The 15,797-nt window shown below is 41.5% G+C and overlaps 1 protein-coding gene across 1 annotated transcript in view; it reads left to right on the top strand.

The window, feature by feature from the left end:
* Nucleotides 1-15,797, top strand: part of LOC138304104 (arf-GAP with SH3 domain, ANK repeat and PH domain-containing protein 1-like) — a 1,221,419-nt gene that overhangs the window by 431,990 nt on the left and 773,632 nt on the right. The gene's annotated exons all lie outside the window — the stretch shown is intronic.

Raw genomic sequence — 15,797 nt, 5'->3', positions numbered from 1 at the left:
ATTACCTGTGGAAATAGGGTGTTGTTACATGGAAGTGTCAACTATTTTGTGTGTGGCAAGCTGTCTGGGGCTGCAACTGTCATCTAGGCTGGCATACACGGTCAGTCTACATGCCCAAATGAATTGTGTACTTCAGCGTTATGTCCACAGTATTTTTGTGTGCTACAAGTATAGTGTTCATTGGCTTGTGAACTGTCGACCTCAACTTGTGGATTTTCTTCTTTCCTATTCTGAGATACTTGCTACTCTAGAAGAGAGACACATCATCCAAATTTATCATCTGAACCGTCAGACCATCGTGGAACTGTGTACCCAGCTGGAGCTGTAACTTTCCTGCCATACGTAATCCCTATGCCATCCCTCCCACAGTACAGGTGTTATCTATGCTACACCTCCTTGCCTCAGGCTTTTTCCAAATTACAGTGGGCGGGGCAGCAGGAATGTCACAGCCGATGTTCATTCTTGTATTGAAGGATGTACTGTGTGCTTTACTCAAGCATCTGGACACCTACATCAGGTTCCCCCAACGTGCGGGAATGGCCACTGTAAAAGCTGACTTCTATGATATGGCACATATACTTCATGTGATAAGGGCCATAGATGGCACCCACATTGTTTTGGTTCCTCCCAGGACCAATGAACAAGTGTACAGGAACAAGAAAAACTTTTACTCCATTAATGACCAGATGGTGTGTTTCACTGGCCAGTATATCTCCCAGGTGACAGCCAAGTTTCCTGAATCTGTGCATGACTCCTACATTCTGAGGAACAGCAATTTCCCCACACATGATGGCACAACTACAGAGAGAAAGAGCATGGCTCATTTGTATGTTTGCAACAGTATATGTGCACCTGTGATCTCACTTCTCTTCACATTCTGCCACGTGTTTCAACCGGTATTGTGATGGGTCCAACTTTATGCACACAGGTGACTAGCTATCCTAACCTTCCCTGGCTGCTGACACCAGTGCGATACCTGACCACAAATGGGGAAATCCGTTTCAATGAGGCCCACAACAGGACGAAGCGTGTCATTGAGAGGACCTTTGGGCTACTGAAGGCCAGATTCCAGTGTCTACATGTCTCAGGAGGTGTGCTGCTCTACAGTCCACTAAAAGTCTGTAAGATCATTGTTGCATGCTACAAAATCTGGCCCTGAGACAAGGTGGTGGCAGCTGGACCAGTGGCTGATGATGGTAACATGGAAAGTGATAAGGAGGCAGATGTTGAGGATGCATCTAACTCTAGAACAGAGTTGATCCACCAGTACTTCCAATGAAATACAGGTATGTGTAAACTGTTTTGCATGTGAACTGTAATCCTGTCTGCCTTGTGACATAGCTCATCCTGGTGTATGCCATCAGTGGAGGTGTGAAGTGATGCTATCCCGCTGTGTGGGTTTTGGGGATAAACATTGGCCATCAGGGGAGGTATTATACTTCTTATGTCAGAGCAATTTTTAATATGCTGTTGTCTAGCATCACATCTGCAAAGGATTGCCCATGTTGTATGTTCCCTGTACTGATATGTCAACTGCAGTAGGACTGCCAAACATAGTAGTGTTATCAGTTTTGCTACTTATCCTCACTGTACACAGTGGATGAATATGGGACATGACTTTGACCAACAGTGGACCATGCCTTTAGTTGGCTAATATCAGCTGTGAGGGATGGACCACTGGAAATGCATGTATTGTAAATATGGAACTGCCATTGTAATATGTGTTGACATTCCACTTGCCAATTCAAACTAGGGAGGTCCACAATGTACTGCATGTGTGTTGAGTGGCCAACATTGACTCCTATGATGATGGTTGTCCCTGTCTTGGTCTATTTGCAGGTCTGTTGGGCGGTGGAACTCTAGTTCCTGGCTTGTCTGGTGGCTCCCTTGACACATGATTTCAGAATATGTCTGTTCTACTTTCATACTTGCTGCACATTGCTCCCCCTTCTGTCCATCTTCCAGACTTTTAATGGTCAATTGGTAACTGTACTTACATATTGTAATACTGAAAACTGTACTTGTTACAACAAAGACAGGTAAACAGTAGCTGTGCTCAATGGTGTTTAATGTGCTACACAAGTGCAATGGCTAATGAGTGGGGTCCAGGTCGATGTAATCATCAGAGTAGTTGGCCCAGCTGTGGGTAGTCTAGGTCCAGTATCCAAGGGGGCCATGGGAAAATTGAGACATGACAGTGGACAGTCAACAGGGTGTCTCAGTAGCACACAAGGGGGAATGTTCAGGAGAGGGTCACTTCCTGGCAGTGGTATTGGTCTTGGCATCGTGTCCTGCAGGATGTCTGGATGGACAGCCTCATTTGCATGGGGGCTCCTCAGCTACAGAGGGAGGGGTGATGGTGGTCTGCGGGTCTTCTGACAGGGCCTCCATTCCACTATCTGCAGCAGAAGTGGATGGCTCAGTTGGTATGTGGCATTAGAAGAGGCCTGTTGGTGAGTGGAGGATGCATGCAAGATGGTAGTTAGTTCCTTGAGCACCCCTGCATTGGAGGCCATGGTGGCATTGTGAGCCTGCCACTGCTGCATGGCCTCCTGATGGTATTCCCTCTGCAGCCTCTAGTTCTCCTGCAAGATTGAGAGGATCTGGCCCATCTTATCCTGGGATTGCTGGTATGCTCCCAGGACTTGGGCGATGGCCTCCTGGCCAGTCGTTCCCCTTTGGAGCCCCATTCCTTTGCCCCACTGCCCCTGGCCCCCTGTGCCTGTGCACCTGGCACAATGTGCCTACTCCCAGTTAGACCAGAACTTTCATCTTATTGGGTGTAAGAGGTCCCTGTACTGTGGGGCAAGCCGCTGATTAAACAGTCCTTGGAACACAGGTTTGGGGATGAGGGGTTGGCTGTGATGTTATTGCCACTGGGGTGGGGGACTCAGATCTGGGCAGGGTGGGGCTGGTGATGGTGGACTGACCAGTTGTCCCAGATGGGCCAAGTAATTCGTCAATGTCCAGACATCCACTGGGGCCTTCATCCTGGGGAAGGCTGGCTGTCACTGGCATCCTCTGCAGGGTGGCAGTGGCAGGGGTACCCATGGATGGATAGAGTTACATTGTGAAGGTGTACTTGTTTGTATCATAGTCTGATGTGTGCACTGGCTTGACTTGCTTCCCAGTGATGGCAATGACAGATGCTGCACTACAGACAATGTTTGGGGTGATGGATTGTTACATTGTTTCCATGTTCCATTGAGGATTGTGGATAGTGGAGCATTGCTGTCACTGCCATGTAGTAGCACGCAGTCAAAGCATCCAGTATGTGTTACATGTGCAATGGCTTTACGTGCAGGTGTTCCACTATGAGGTGGGTATGGCATCTTTTCATGTGTAGGTAGTGATGCATTGTAGGAGTTGTGGTACTTGCCATTGTGAGTGCCATCCGTGCACTGGGGAGGGACTGTGTAGGGATAGTGGGAGTTGGGTATTGTGGCATGCAGAGGAGGGACATCAGGTGATTAGGGGGCAGAAGTGTGAGACGCGGTGAACTGAGGGAGGATAGGGTGATGGGGACACATGCTGTACAGGAGTTGTTGGTAACTTACCAGAGTCCAGTCCTCTGGTTATTCCAATCCAGCCCTCTGGATGCATGATGTCCAAGACCTTCTACTCCCATGATGTGAACTCTGAGAGGGGAGGTGGGGGCTCACCACCAGTCTTGTTGATGGCAATCTAGTGACGTGATGCCATAGAACACACCTTCCATTCCCCCTCTTCCTGATGTCCTCCCTTGTTTGTGGATGGGTGCCCACTGAGTTCACCCTGTTAACGATCCTCTGCCATATCTCTATTTTCCTGGCTATGGATGTTTGCTGGACCTGTGCTCCCAACAGTTGAGGCTCTACCCTGATGATTTCATCGACCATGACTCTCAACTCTTTGTCTTTGAATCGTGGGTTCTTTTGAGGGGACATAGTGGTAGTGAAGTGATTTGGGGTATAGGTGTTGTGCTCAAGGGTGGGGTGTTTGGGGCTTGATGGGGTGTGTAGGGTGCTTAGTTTTGTGTGCTGGTGTGTTCTGGTGTTTGTGTGCAGTTATGATGTGTGTATGGTGTTGATGGTGCAGTTGTGTGGTGTGTTTTGAGTGTACAGTGTATATGTGGCTATGGTGTATCATTGATTTGAAATAGGTTTGTGGGTCCTCGCTGTCTGTGTGTGGTTGTATTTGCAAAGGATTGTGGGTTTTGTGGAGGTGTGTTTTATAGTGGAGTGTGTGGGTGTGTGTGTAGTGTGGGTATTTGTCTCAGGTGTGGGGAATTCATACTGTCCAATGTGGTGTTGGATTCTGATGGAGGTGATATTTTGACCACAACAGTTCACACCGCCAATGGTTTTACACCGTGCAATGACCACTGTGCTGATTTGTGGGTCATAATATGGAGGGTGGGATGTTGTAGGTATGGTGGGGCTGGTGGTGGAACCGCCTCTCTCTCGCCCTAGGTATCAGCCTTGCGGTGTCAGATTAGTGTCTGTTTTTGGGCGGTCTTCATTATGTGACTCTTAATACGGCGGTCGAGATTGCACCATCACTGGCAGTCTTTTGGCAGCCACCAGCACAGCGGTCTTCAGTAAAGAACGCCAGACTTGTAATGAGGGCCTAAGTCTTAGTGGGACATCTCAAAGGGGAAAAGCAGAGAGGGAGATACCTCTCCAAAGGGCTCAGCATTCAGTTATTCATTCCCAGGAAAGGTTCTGGAAATCCAAAGATCTGAAGAACTGACCAAAGTCCAACTGGTCAACAATATATTAGAGTTCATAAAACAACTTGATTCACTCTGAAAGACAGTCCATATAAAGTTGAAGGGGCATCATCCAATAGTGATCAATCACACAACTCAAGGTTGCAGCATCAACATCTATTCCTAGGCCTGTCATGGGAACCTCATCCATCCATGTAGCTCCAGACAGGATTACCCCCACATGGGTGGTTAGGAAAATGAATCAGCATTTCCTGCACAGTCACGAAATGCAAAACTAACAGGCCCCACTTAGGCTAATGCAAGTGAATTAAAGCAATACGTGTCATATGTTTTAATTAAACAAATTTGAATATGCAAACTTTTGGATTCAACTTTAATGATGCTTCAAATGCTTTAAATATGCATGTTACATCTGTTTTTTTAAACAAAAAGACTCTGGTAATACATTTTAATTGGTATAATGCAGAACTACACCTCTCTATTGTTGCACACATTTAAATCATTAGAAATTCAATATCGTTTCATGACATTCTGTTAATCTAAGGTCTAAATTATAACATATCAACTAAATCTTGCAAATATTTACTATTTAAGTCTAAATTCTAATATAATATCAATTAAATTTCTGCTGGACAATATATTATAATGTACAGAAAGTTCTTGATTAAGCTGTAATTTAATATACACATGCTTTGAACAATATAGGCATCTGCCGTAAGCAATAACCCAATCTGTATGTTTAGAGTTTGCTTTGCGTAAATTTAGGATAGCAAAGGTTTTTGCACTTCTTTCAACTATCTCTAAGAGGAAGCCCATTTTTCAGTGTTTTGGTGCTGGTTGCTAACTTTGTGATTTCACCCAGAAATTCTATTTTACCTCTTACTGACACAGTGCTGTATAAAAGGAATGATAGGCTGACAGTATCACTTTTAAGCCCTTTCCTGAACTGGTTGTGACCAGGTTTACTCGTGATAGCTTATGCATGGTTTCCAGTACAGACATAGGCTGCTCCTTTTGTTGCTGTCTGTTTTCTTGATAGTTCATAGGCTGTGCAAGAATATGCATGGCGCAACAAGAATAGCAACCTCAGCTGAGTGCCATGCTATAAATGATGTGTACAAATGGCTTCTTGAAGGAATATTCTCATGACTCCAATGTTTGTGCTGTGCACTGCCAACTAAGTGAAAATGGTAATTGTGAGGTTTTTTTTCATGCCCAGTATTCCACTTCATCACACTCTTTTGTTCTGTGATTTCCTTTAGATGAACCTGGAGTAAATTGGGAATCCAGACCCACAGGACAAAACACACGTTGCACAAAATGTGTAATGTGCGTTAAGTACAAAACTGTTTGTTGGTTAGGCAGTGGAGACCCATTCACGGTGACATTGACACAAAAAAAGGGCTGTATCAGAGGTTTGTTCTGGTGTTTGGGTCATTAGACAGTCAGGACATATGCCCACCAAATCTGTAAATCCCAGTCATAACTGACATATTTTGTTCCCTAAAATACTAGATCTGATGCCACCTCACTTGTAATTCCCCATGACATAACACCTGTGTTATGTGTTCTATTAAGATTAGATTGCCTCCAAGAACAGGTCCCAAAAGCAGAAATACTATAAATCTCATAAATCACCACTCAAATTTATTTAGAGTATGTATGGAGATTACTGCACCTCAACAACCATGTTTAATCATTTCATTACCCCCACATGGGTGGTATAGTAGGTTGGACTAGTTCTTCATTAACCACTAACAGTATAAAGATAGTTAGGGAATAGATTATTTGGCTAGAACACTGACAAACTACGCTTCCCTGGTACTACACAATGCTGGCCCAAATATAAAGCCCACATCCCCACCTGGAGGCTTATAATAGGGGCCTTACATGTTGAATGCTTTATAATCATACCTGAGGACGTACTCAGGAATTGCAGTGATACTAATTGGAGCACAACTTCAACAAGAACCAGTGAATGGAAAGCAATGGAAATTGTAAAAAGTGTAATCTCCTTTTGGTAGGAATAGTGAAGTGGCAGGCAGCTACATAAAGATTTTACGGAGGTCGAGGATGCAGTTGCTAGATGTCAAACTGGTCCTGTGAAAAACACACTAACTGCAGAACAGAAACACATAATTTAGGAGTTATACTCCCAATTCAACAAATTTGTATGAACATTTTATCATGAGAGACCCCAGAGAAAGGGGGACAATTTGGAAAAATGCTGGTTTGGATACTGCGAAAGGAGACCGAGAGTGCAGGCATAATTTAGATAGCTAAAATGGCAAAAACCGACCACTTAGAAGACTATAAATCGAGTATTCCGAAGAATCCATCAAATGCCTTTATTCACAAACCCAAGACTATCTGACCCCGATCATGCAAGACGATATACAGATAGAGCTGATCCCAAGCTCTCTATGGACCTACGGCATGAACTAGAGGTACTGCTCTCCAGGGAGGAAAAGAAGGGGTAGCACTTGTTGTTATGCAAGCAGGCAGGATCGCAGCCACTGATGGTCTCCTAGTGGAATTTTACCCATTCTCTTCACTTCTATTAGAGCAACTTTATGGCATGCAGTGAAGAGATCCAGATTGGCCCCTGCCAGACACAATAAGAGAAGATCTAATGGTCATTCTGGCCTAACAAGGGAAAGTTCACACATACATTTATCTGTGTTTGATACAAATGTAAAAATGCTCATCAAGACCATAGCAGAGAGAATCTTGAAGGTAATTCCCACACTAGAACATTAAGCTTATTTAGGGTGTGCCAACTTGCACAAGGTAGAGATTGTGCTCACAGAAGCTTGTGCAGGTTGGCACACGTTAAATGCTTAGTGGAGATGGGCGAGGAAGATTACATGGTTGTCTCCTTAGACATAGAGAAGGCCTTTTATACGTTTGGTGGAGCTTGTTGTTCCAACCTCTGGAAGTTTTCAAATTCGGCCTGTGTTGTACCATATTATAGCATTTGCATAGCACTTCCTAACGTGTTGCGGGATGCCAGACTGCATTTTTAGACAGCATGTTGTACAGTGGGGGGCTGTGATGTTGGCATTTTGGTGCTGTACATTAGTGACCATTGATGTTCTAGTATTTTGTCTGGGGGCAGTGTCTAGCAGTGTGATGGAGGAGGAGGTGTTGAAGATAGGTGTGCAAAATATAATATTAATTAGCTGGAGTTTATTATTTACTCTACATGTCCTGCATTATGTTATACAGTTAAATTATGATAGAGGCATAGGAAAGACACAGTGATTTACCTGGTTGATCTGTTACTGGAACCCCAGGTGGATGTCAGGGGGAGTAAAACATATAGACTGCCACCAAGCACCAAACTCACCAGAAGGAAAGTGGGGTGCTGTGTGTGAACTCAAAAAAGGCGGTGAATCCACGAAGTGCAGGATCCAGCCAGCACCATGTGTTGATTGAGTCTTTTAGACACTGAAGCTCACATCTGTCCTTAAAGAACAGAGCCTTTATCTGCCTTGTTCATTTAATACCTGTGGCCTTCGGCCTTGCAGGACATTTTGGGAAAAATCAAACTATCCCCTACGACTTTATTTCTGATCGCAATATCTCCGGCCAGCCTCTCTGATTCCTGGTCACATCTTGCTGACCCATAGCATTGCAAAAATTTCACCTGCAAGCTGTATTTATTGGCATTGGAAGGTAAAATATGAATAGCCCTGCCAACTACCAAAATGTAAACTACTCACTACTACTTCAACGCTGGTTGCAATGTCTTGAGCTAGCTTTCCCACCTCCTGGGAACTTGTTCACATCCTGCTGAATATTGCCATTAGAAAGATGATGCCTACAACCTGCTGTAATTGGGATTTGAAGTTGAACTTCACACATTACTAACTTTGACCAGAAATGTTTTGGTGGCAGGAGTGGCAGTTCATGCAGGCATCTACACTTTGGAGTTAAACTCTGCCCTTTGGGCAGCAGTTTTTGCTTTTTTGCAGTTGTGCGTTGTATGCTTCATAATCTGTTGTGGAGTGCCAAAGTGCAACTTTCAATGTTTAGCATACTGCACCATAGGAGTATTGCACAGAATGCTTTGATGTTGTGTGTGAGTGATCAAGCAGGTGATTGTATCTGACTGTACCCTTAGGCTATACAGGATAAAGAGGAAAACAACATGGATGTACAGTTTATGGACAGAAAATGGAATGACACACTATCCATTTTAAGATCTACACAGAGCATAGCCCATGCCTTCAGTAAGCAGTAAACAATTTTCCAGCCAGATCGAGTGACTACCAAAGTTATCACGATAGGGAGGCTGACCTCCTCCATATGCTTTACTTGTGTCCAGATGGTTGAGAACTCCTGGATACAAAGGTTGATTATCCTTAGAGGTGCAGTAGGAGCTACAAGCACTGAATCCTAAATAATTTATATTAGATTTTTTGTCCACAAAAGTAATGGACTTATATTACCTATGTGAAATGTAATAGATCACAATCAAGAATGGTTTATGGACTGTATATTGAAGCATTGCACATGCCTAAATATGTTGTGTAGAGTTTTGCATTGTATGCTGGTCATATATAAATATATATGTTATTCAATAGCAATCACCAACTTGTGTTTGTGTATTTAGGTACATACATTGGACATATAAATGAATCAAATGTTCTCCACTGAAAAAGGTACTTTAGGTACATAGTTTGATGAAACTGTATATATACACCATAGGCAAAAACAGGGAAACGTCAAACATCATGAACAGGAAGGGAAGATGCCTCACAGGGTTCTCACGATCAGTGGTGCTTATGGTATGGACTACCCAGGAGGGAACATCTCACTTGGTACACAGTTTATACATACATGTATCCAGGTAGTCTTTTGGCATTAAATGGTGTTTTTCCCGTGTCTTGTGTCTATTGTAGATGTTGCATCCTGTTCTTACCAAATTTTTTCCACTGTTGTTTTTGAGTATTAAACTTAATAAACACTGCATTAAAAAATTTAGAACTGAGTGCAAGCACAGTTTGATTTAACACAAGCCATCATAGGTTTAACCCCCAGTAACGAACCAATTAAGCAAGTGGATGAATGGGTGCATGAGCGCATTGAATGTATGAATGGTGAGTGTTTAAGTGCATGGACTGAAGCATTATCAACACAAAGGCATGTCCATTTGTATGCCAGGCCTATTGCCTTTCCAAATACTTGTCTTAAATCTGCAATGTGTTTAAATGCTGAAAAGCATCAAGCCCTATGAAGAAAAAAGGGAGCAGAAGCACAGCATACAAAGATTGGCGGCCATAGAGCAAACCTAAGGGCCACCGTGAGCTCTTCATCTGAAGCACAGTGAGCAGATAATGAAAGCTGTAGGAGAACTGTGGGATTGTGGAGATGCTGAACACGGATGAACTAGGGCTACTGCAGTGAGTAAAGGTCCGGAAGCAGACAAGGTAGGACCGTGAATAAAGAGCAGGACGCTCGCAGTGGGAAATGTCAGGCTAGAGGTAGGCCCTGCATCACCAACTGCATGGGAACCAGAAAGAGACCCTGACAACATGCACAGGACAGCACACGTTCTGCGAAGAAGAGTTCAAGGCCCTCAGTTTCTAGAGTGAGGGTTACTTAAAACAAAGCCCAAAACTCATTGATTATGTTAAATGATTGTCTACATCATATCGTTAATGAATAAGAAGGATTATTATAATCACCACGGGGCCCTTAACATGATGGCAACGTTATGCCTTGAATTTCAGCTGCAGTGTCTATGTTTTCAGGAATTAGTAGTTCCACTTTCTCCAATCATAAGTATGTATGCCTTCGCCATTCATGCAGGTGATACACCTGTATAACTGTGGTGTCCAGAGGAATCAATCCTAGTGCTGCCATGTCCAACCATGTACCATGCTACTTTTGTCCAAAAGTACAAGACTATACAGTGTCTGTAACGACCTGACTAGAGATGAGGTGGCCATCTTAGCTGTTGTATATACCCCAGTGGGTCGGCCACCCTATAGAAGTGTGCTTGTAATGTGATCTGCATAGGGTAGGATGGAGAGTGAAAATACTGCTGCTGCCTCCACGATGAAGCATACAGAGACTTGGGAGGAAGTTAACATGTCAGTTGGCATACTGATGCCAGGGTTTAGAGTAAATGGAGTGTGCTGTTACAGCCAGGAGGGGTCACTGTATGTGTTAAGATAAATGTCCTGAAAACAAAATGCCTTGGTGGAAACTGGAAAATAGGCCAGGCACCAAAATAAAAGTAGCCCCCATTAGCAAATCAGATAACTAAAAACATAACCAACATCTGCAAATAGCTGCAGTTTTATGCTCAAAAAGATATGTTTTATAGCTGATTTTCAAGGCATGGGCGACTGCATTCATTTGAGCTTGTTGCAAGCAATGTTTATGGTACTAAAAGTGAAATCTCCTTTTTTGCACACCTATAGAGATTAATAATAAGACTGAAATTGTGCCACTCACTTGGTTTGATCATTTAATTGTTAATTTCTCCCTATCAATTATGAGCTGAATACTAGAAAAAATGGAAGCTAATAAAGGGGTACCCTGTAAGAAAATGGTGGAAAGATAAGATGGAAAAGGTTTGTGAAGCATGTAGTAAACACTATTTAGCACGTGAACTGAAAGAATCACCTGTGGATCTCATTTAGTTAATAACTAAAGCAGTTGGTCAGATGGCTGATCATGTAGCTTCCTAAACTAACAAATGTTCTGATTTAACTATAACTATACATAATTGGATTACCCTTGCTTTTCAACAGAAGACTTGAACTGAGACAGAAAGAATGCAGATGGAGGACCGAATAATCTAATTCCTTGAAGGAGGAATTTAAGTCAACTTTAAAAGAGTATAAAGGCCTTCTTAATTTTTTTTTTAAACTGTCTCACAGGAACCAATACCATTAGCTCTGAAAATATTTAAACAATTTTTATGACTGCTTTCACCCCCTGGTGTTAGCTACAGGGATACCTGCCTCTCAAGAAATATGTAACATATTAGCAGAATTGCTCACTACTAGCATTTGATTCATTCCCAGATTCAGTCTAAGAGGTTGTGTGGCCCCTCCCAAACTATTACTGGAGATAATGCTTTGCTTGTAATAATAGAAGTGTTATTATTTCGAGAGGTTTTGGTTAATAAGCTTCCTATACTAAGCCTAGTCCCTCTGAAAGGCATGTTCATGTCCCTTATATCCAGATCTCTGAATAACCCTTGTCCAACTAGAATATTCAAGGAATTGTTACCTGTAGTGCAAGATCACCTTTTGGAGGCGATTAATATTTGAATAATGTCTGGAACTGTACCAAAACACGAAGCAGTTCAAACGTGGAATGATAAGGCCCATCAGAAGGAAACCAGGTCCTAATACAGAGAGTTAAAAAAATACCAGGCCTTTCACGTTACTGCGCCTGGTGTCAAAGGGGTTTAAAAAGTTCCTGGTGATCTGGCTTAAAACTCTGCTTATGGAAAAAGGGTTTTAAATAAATATCAAGCAGGTTTTAGGCCTAATCATGGAACTCAGATGATGCTAGTCAAAGTCGTGGATCAGCAGAGGTCATGTCAGAATGATGGTGTCTGCAGAGGGATTCTTTTATTGTATCTCCACACAGCGTTTGACACAGGTAACCATCACCTGCTTACCAGAAAATTACATTGTCAGATTCCAAGGGAAGGCCATTCTATGATTCTTCTTCTTTTTGGCAGATAGATCACAGTGAGTGGTTCTGTCTACTTTTCCCTCTCAGAAACCTTCACTGTTGTGTGCTATTCATATGCTGACAACCCTCAACTTCTACTAAACTTTGATCAGAGGTCCACCATTTCTACTAGTGTGCTGAAAGAATGTCTAATTTGATGACTTGGATCTTTAAAAAACTAAATATAGAGAAGACAGGTGCTGATTGTAGTTGGGCATGAAAATAACTGGGTACCTGATTTCTGGCCTATCCAATTAGGAGACTCCCCACTACCCGTTACCTCACTAAAGAACTTGGAGAGATATTTAAACAAATCTTGCCCTTCCTTTCCCAAATCCAAAAGGTTTGGAAAATGGGTGTTGGTATTCTCAAATCTTTAAAAATGTTACGTCCCTGCCTCCAAAGTTTTTGCCAAGTTGTTGCTGCATGCATCTTATCCCATGTCGATTACTGCAATATCTATTGTATGGGCCTCCCTAGCAGTGCTTTTGTTAAACTTCAGAGACTACAAATCCTGGCTGTCAGGATTGTGATAATATTGAAAAAACATGATTACATCACAGTTTTGTCCCTTCATGTTCCTCTTTTCGTTGAAACCAGCAGGGAGAGCAATAAATGCAAAATATGGTACAAGGATAAATCCCCTTGGAAATCTTGGAGACCCTTGTTCAGTTAAGTCTGCTGCAACAGATGCACTTTCGTGCAAGAAGAACATGAGCATCTTTATATGGGATGTAAAACCTTAGAGCAAAGGGAGCTTGCAGACATTGGAGTATGGTGCTACCATACAGAATATGCATGAGAGTTACAATGTTTGGATTCACAATTCTTTTACAGAGTATCCTCACTTCAATGAATCCATTGATGCAGATGTTACTGAAAAAAGGCCTATTACTCATTAGTCCAAGTTCTGTTTAAAAATTAACATGTTGGTAAGGACTGTTGATTTTCTACAAGTGTACCCTTGATATGTGTACCCAAGCATTTCTTATACCATTATTTTCTGTTTTATATTATACTATTTGGAAGAAATGTTAGAGGCTATGCTTTAGAGCTTGAAAATGTTGATAGTAATGGGCCTACACCAATCTTTACAGTTGCTGGGACATTTTCATCCTTTGCAGGAATCAATGCTCACCGAGGTTGAAGGACCTTTGGACCTTGCGACAGGGTGTGGTAGAACCATTTAACTCAATTTTAATACAGACCTATCAAATAGTATGACACATTTGGCCATACAATGAAAACCGCAGTCAGAAATAGTTTATTACAAACTGAAGCTCAAAGTCATGTAAATAACTCTCAAGACAAAATTATAAAGATACAGAATCACCAAGGGGTGCCCAAGGTGATGAAATAAATTCAGACAGACTAACCTTAATATTCATAATTCATAAAACTAACATTTAATAAGGAAGCATACAAAACATTAACAAAATCAATTGAGATATAAAAGTAAGTGTTGATCTGGATTAGCAAACATCAGTCAGTTTCAAATCATTAAGGTTATAATTTTAGCTGAGCAATTGGAAAACTCTGCTATGGCCAAATTAGGGATTAACATGTGTGAGGCAGAATACATGTGGGCAAAAAACAAAAAGGGCAAAAATGATTTGAAAAAAGGAAATTTCGGGCAACAAGGTACTTACTAAGGTGGGCAAAAGATAGGTGAAAAGGGAAAGTGTCAGCATGTCAGAAGCTCGGTGGAGTCTTCTGGAAGGGTTCTAGAGAATAATCTCCAACTCTCAGCAGGGAACCTCAAAGGGGCAAGCAGAAAGGCAGATACTTCTCCAAGGGGCTCAGCATGTAGGCATTCTTGGATCAGCAAGGACTCTGGAACTGTGGAGATCTGGAAAAATCTGACCAATGTCCAACTGGTCAAGAATATATTAAAGTTCATAAAGCAAACTGATTTGCTCTGAAAAGCAGTCCATATTACGTTGGAGGGGCATTATCCAATAATAATTAATCACACACCTCCAGAATGAAACATCGACTTCCGTTCCCAGGTCTGTCATAGGAACGTCATCCATCCATGTAGCTCCACACAGATTTGAAACATGTGTAATTTGTTAGTCCATCTATTCAGGGGGTTCTGAACTCAAGGACATAGTTACACTTTATCCCTATGTCTAAACAATAGGGCCTATACCTTAAGCTAGTCTTCTCATGGGAATGAAGTCTAGAAACAAAATGTGCACATTATGAAAAAATGAATCTGCATTTCCTGCTCAGTCACAAAATACAAGACTACCAAGCCTCACATTGTCTAACATAAGTGAATTAAAGCAAAACATGTATTTAATACATTTTAATAAACACACTTTTAACATGCAACTTATAAATTCACCATTAATAACACTTCAATAATATGCATATTACATTCATTTTAAACCGAAAAAACTCTACTAATGCATTTCAATTGATAGAACGCAGAACTGAATTTCTCTGTTTGCACACATATTTTAATCAGCAACAATTCAATATTGTTTCAATACATTGTTAATCTAAGGTCTAAATTATTACATCAAATCAACTAAATCTTACAAGCATTTAATTTATAAACCATACCACCAGGGGTTCTAGCACATTTTTAAACAAATTCACAGTTAAATGGTTTCTCATGGCATTTTTCTACATGCAAACTATTAATACTTGGATTATATAATGCATATATTGTTACATATTTGATGACTTTTGTGACATGAAGGACAGCACTACAATTTCGACTACATCACAGTCCTGCTTCATTTCTTTTCAATGAACATTGCAATATTCTGGTTTGAAATACAACTTTGCAAATCCATGATCTGATTTATATTTGCATTGTAATTTCCACCGGGAAGTATTTTTATGGCCATGCCACCAGAAACAACATATACGCAGACTGCGGCTTGGAATGACTATTTGCAAATTATCATGCTATTAAGAAGATGAAAACTGTTATGGTTAAGAATATCAGGCACACAGAAGAAACATATGAAAATGCATCTTTGGCAAATCAGTTTATTGTAAAAACTGTCAGGAAGTGACAATTAAGCAACAGTTTTCTGTGCCAGACAACAAATGAATAAAATATACCTTTGTAATCCCTACACAGATTGTAAAGATTGAACCAGGACCATTAGTGAAAAATAAGTATTATCGCCTTTTTTTACCAGGGAATTGTTTTTTTTTCTTCAAAATACACAATCGGAATATTAGGCTCCGTCAGACACAAGACTAACATCTGAATCTCCATGTGCAAAAATATTTGTTTTTTGTGAGAAAATAAAGTCTCCTATCTGGAGCCTTTTTAAATAATGCTTTTATTTGTTCTACAAAACAAAATCTCGTTTTTCTTTCTGTCTTTGTAATTTCTGAGCTGTAAAGGATGTTGGGT

Source organism: Pleurodeles waltl, chromosome 7 (genome assembly GCF_031143425.1).
Source record: "Pleurodeles waltl isolate 20211129_DDA chromosome 7, aPleWal1.hap1.20221129, whole genome shotgun sequence".
Classification (NCBI taxonomy): domain Eukaryota; kingdom Metazoa; phylum Chordata; class Amphibia; order Caudata; family Salamandridae; genus Pleurodeles; species Pleurodeles waltl.
Note: the sequence above shows the minus strand (reverse complement) of the source record. Positions and strands in the feature narration are given on the sequence as shown.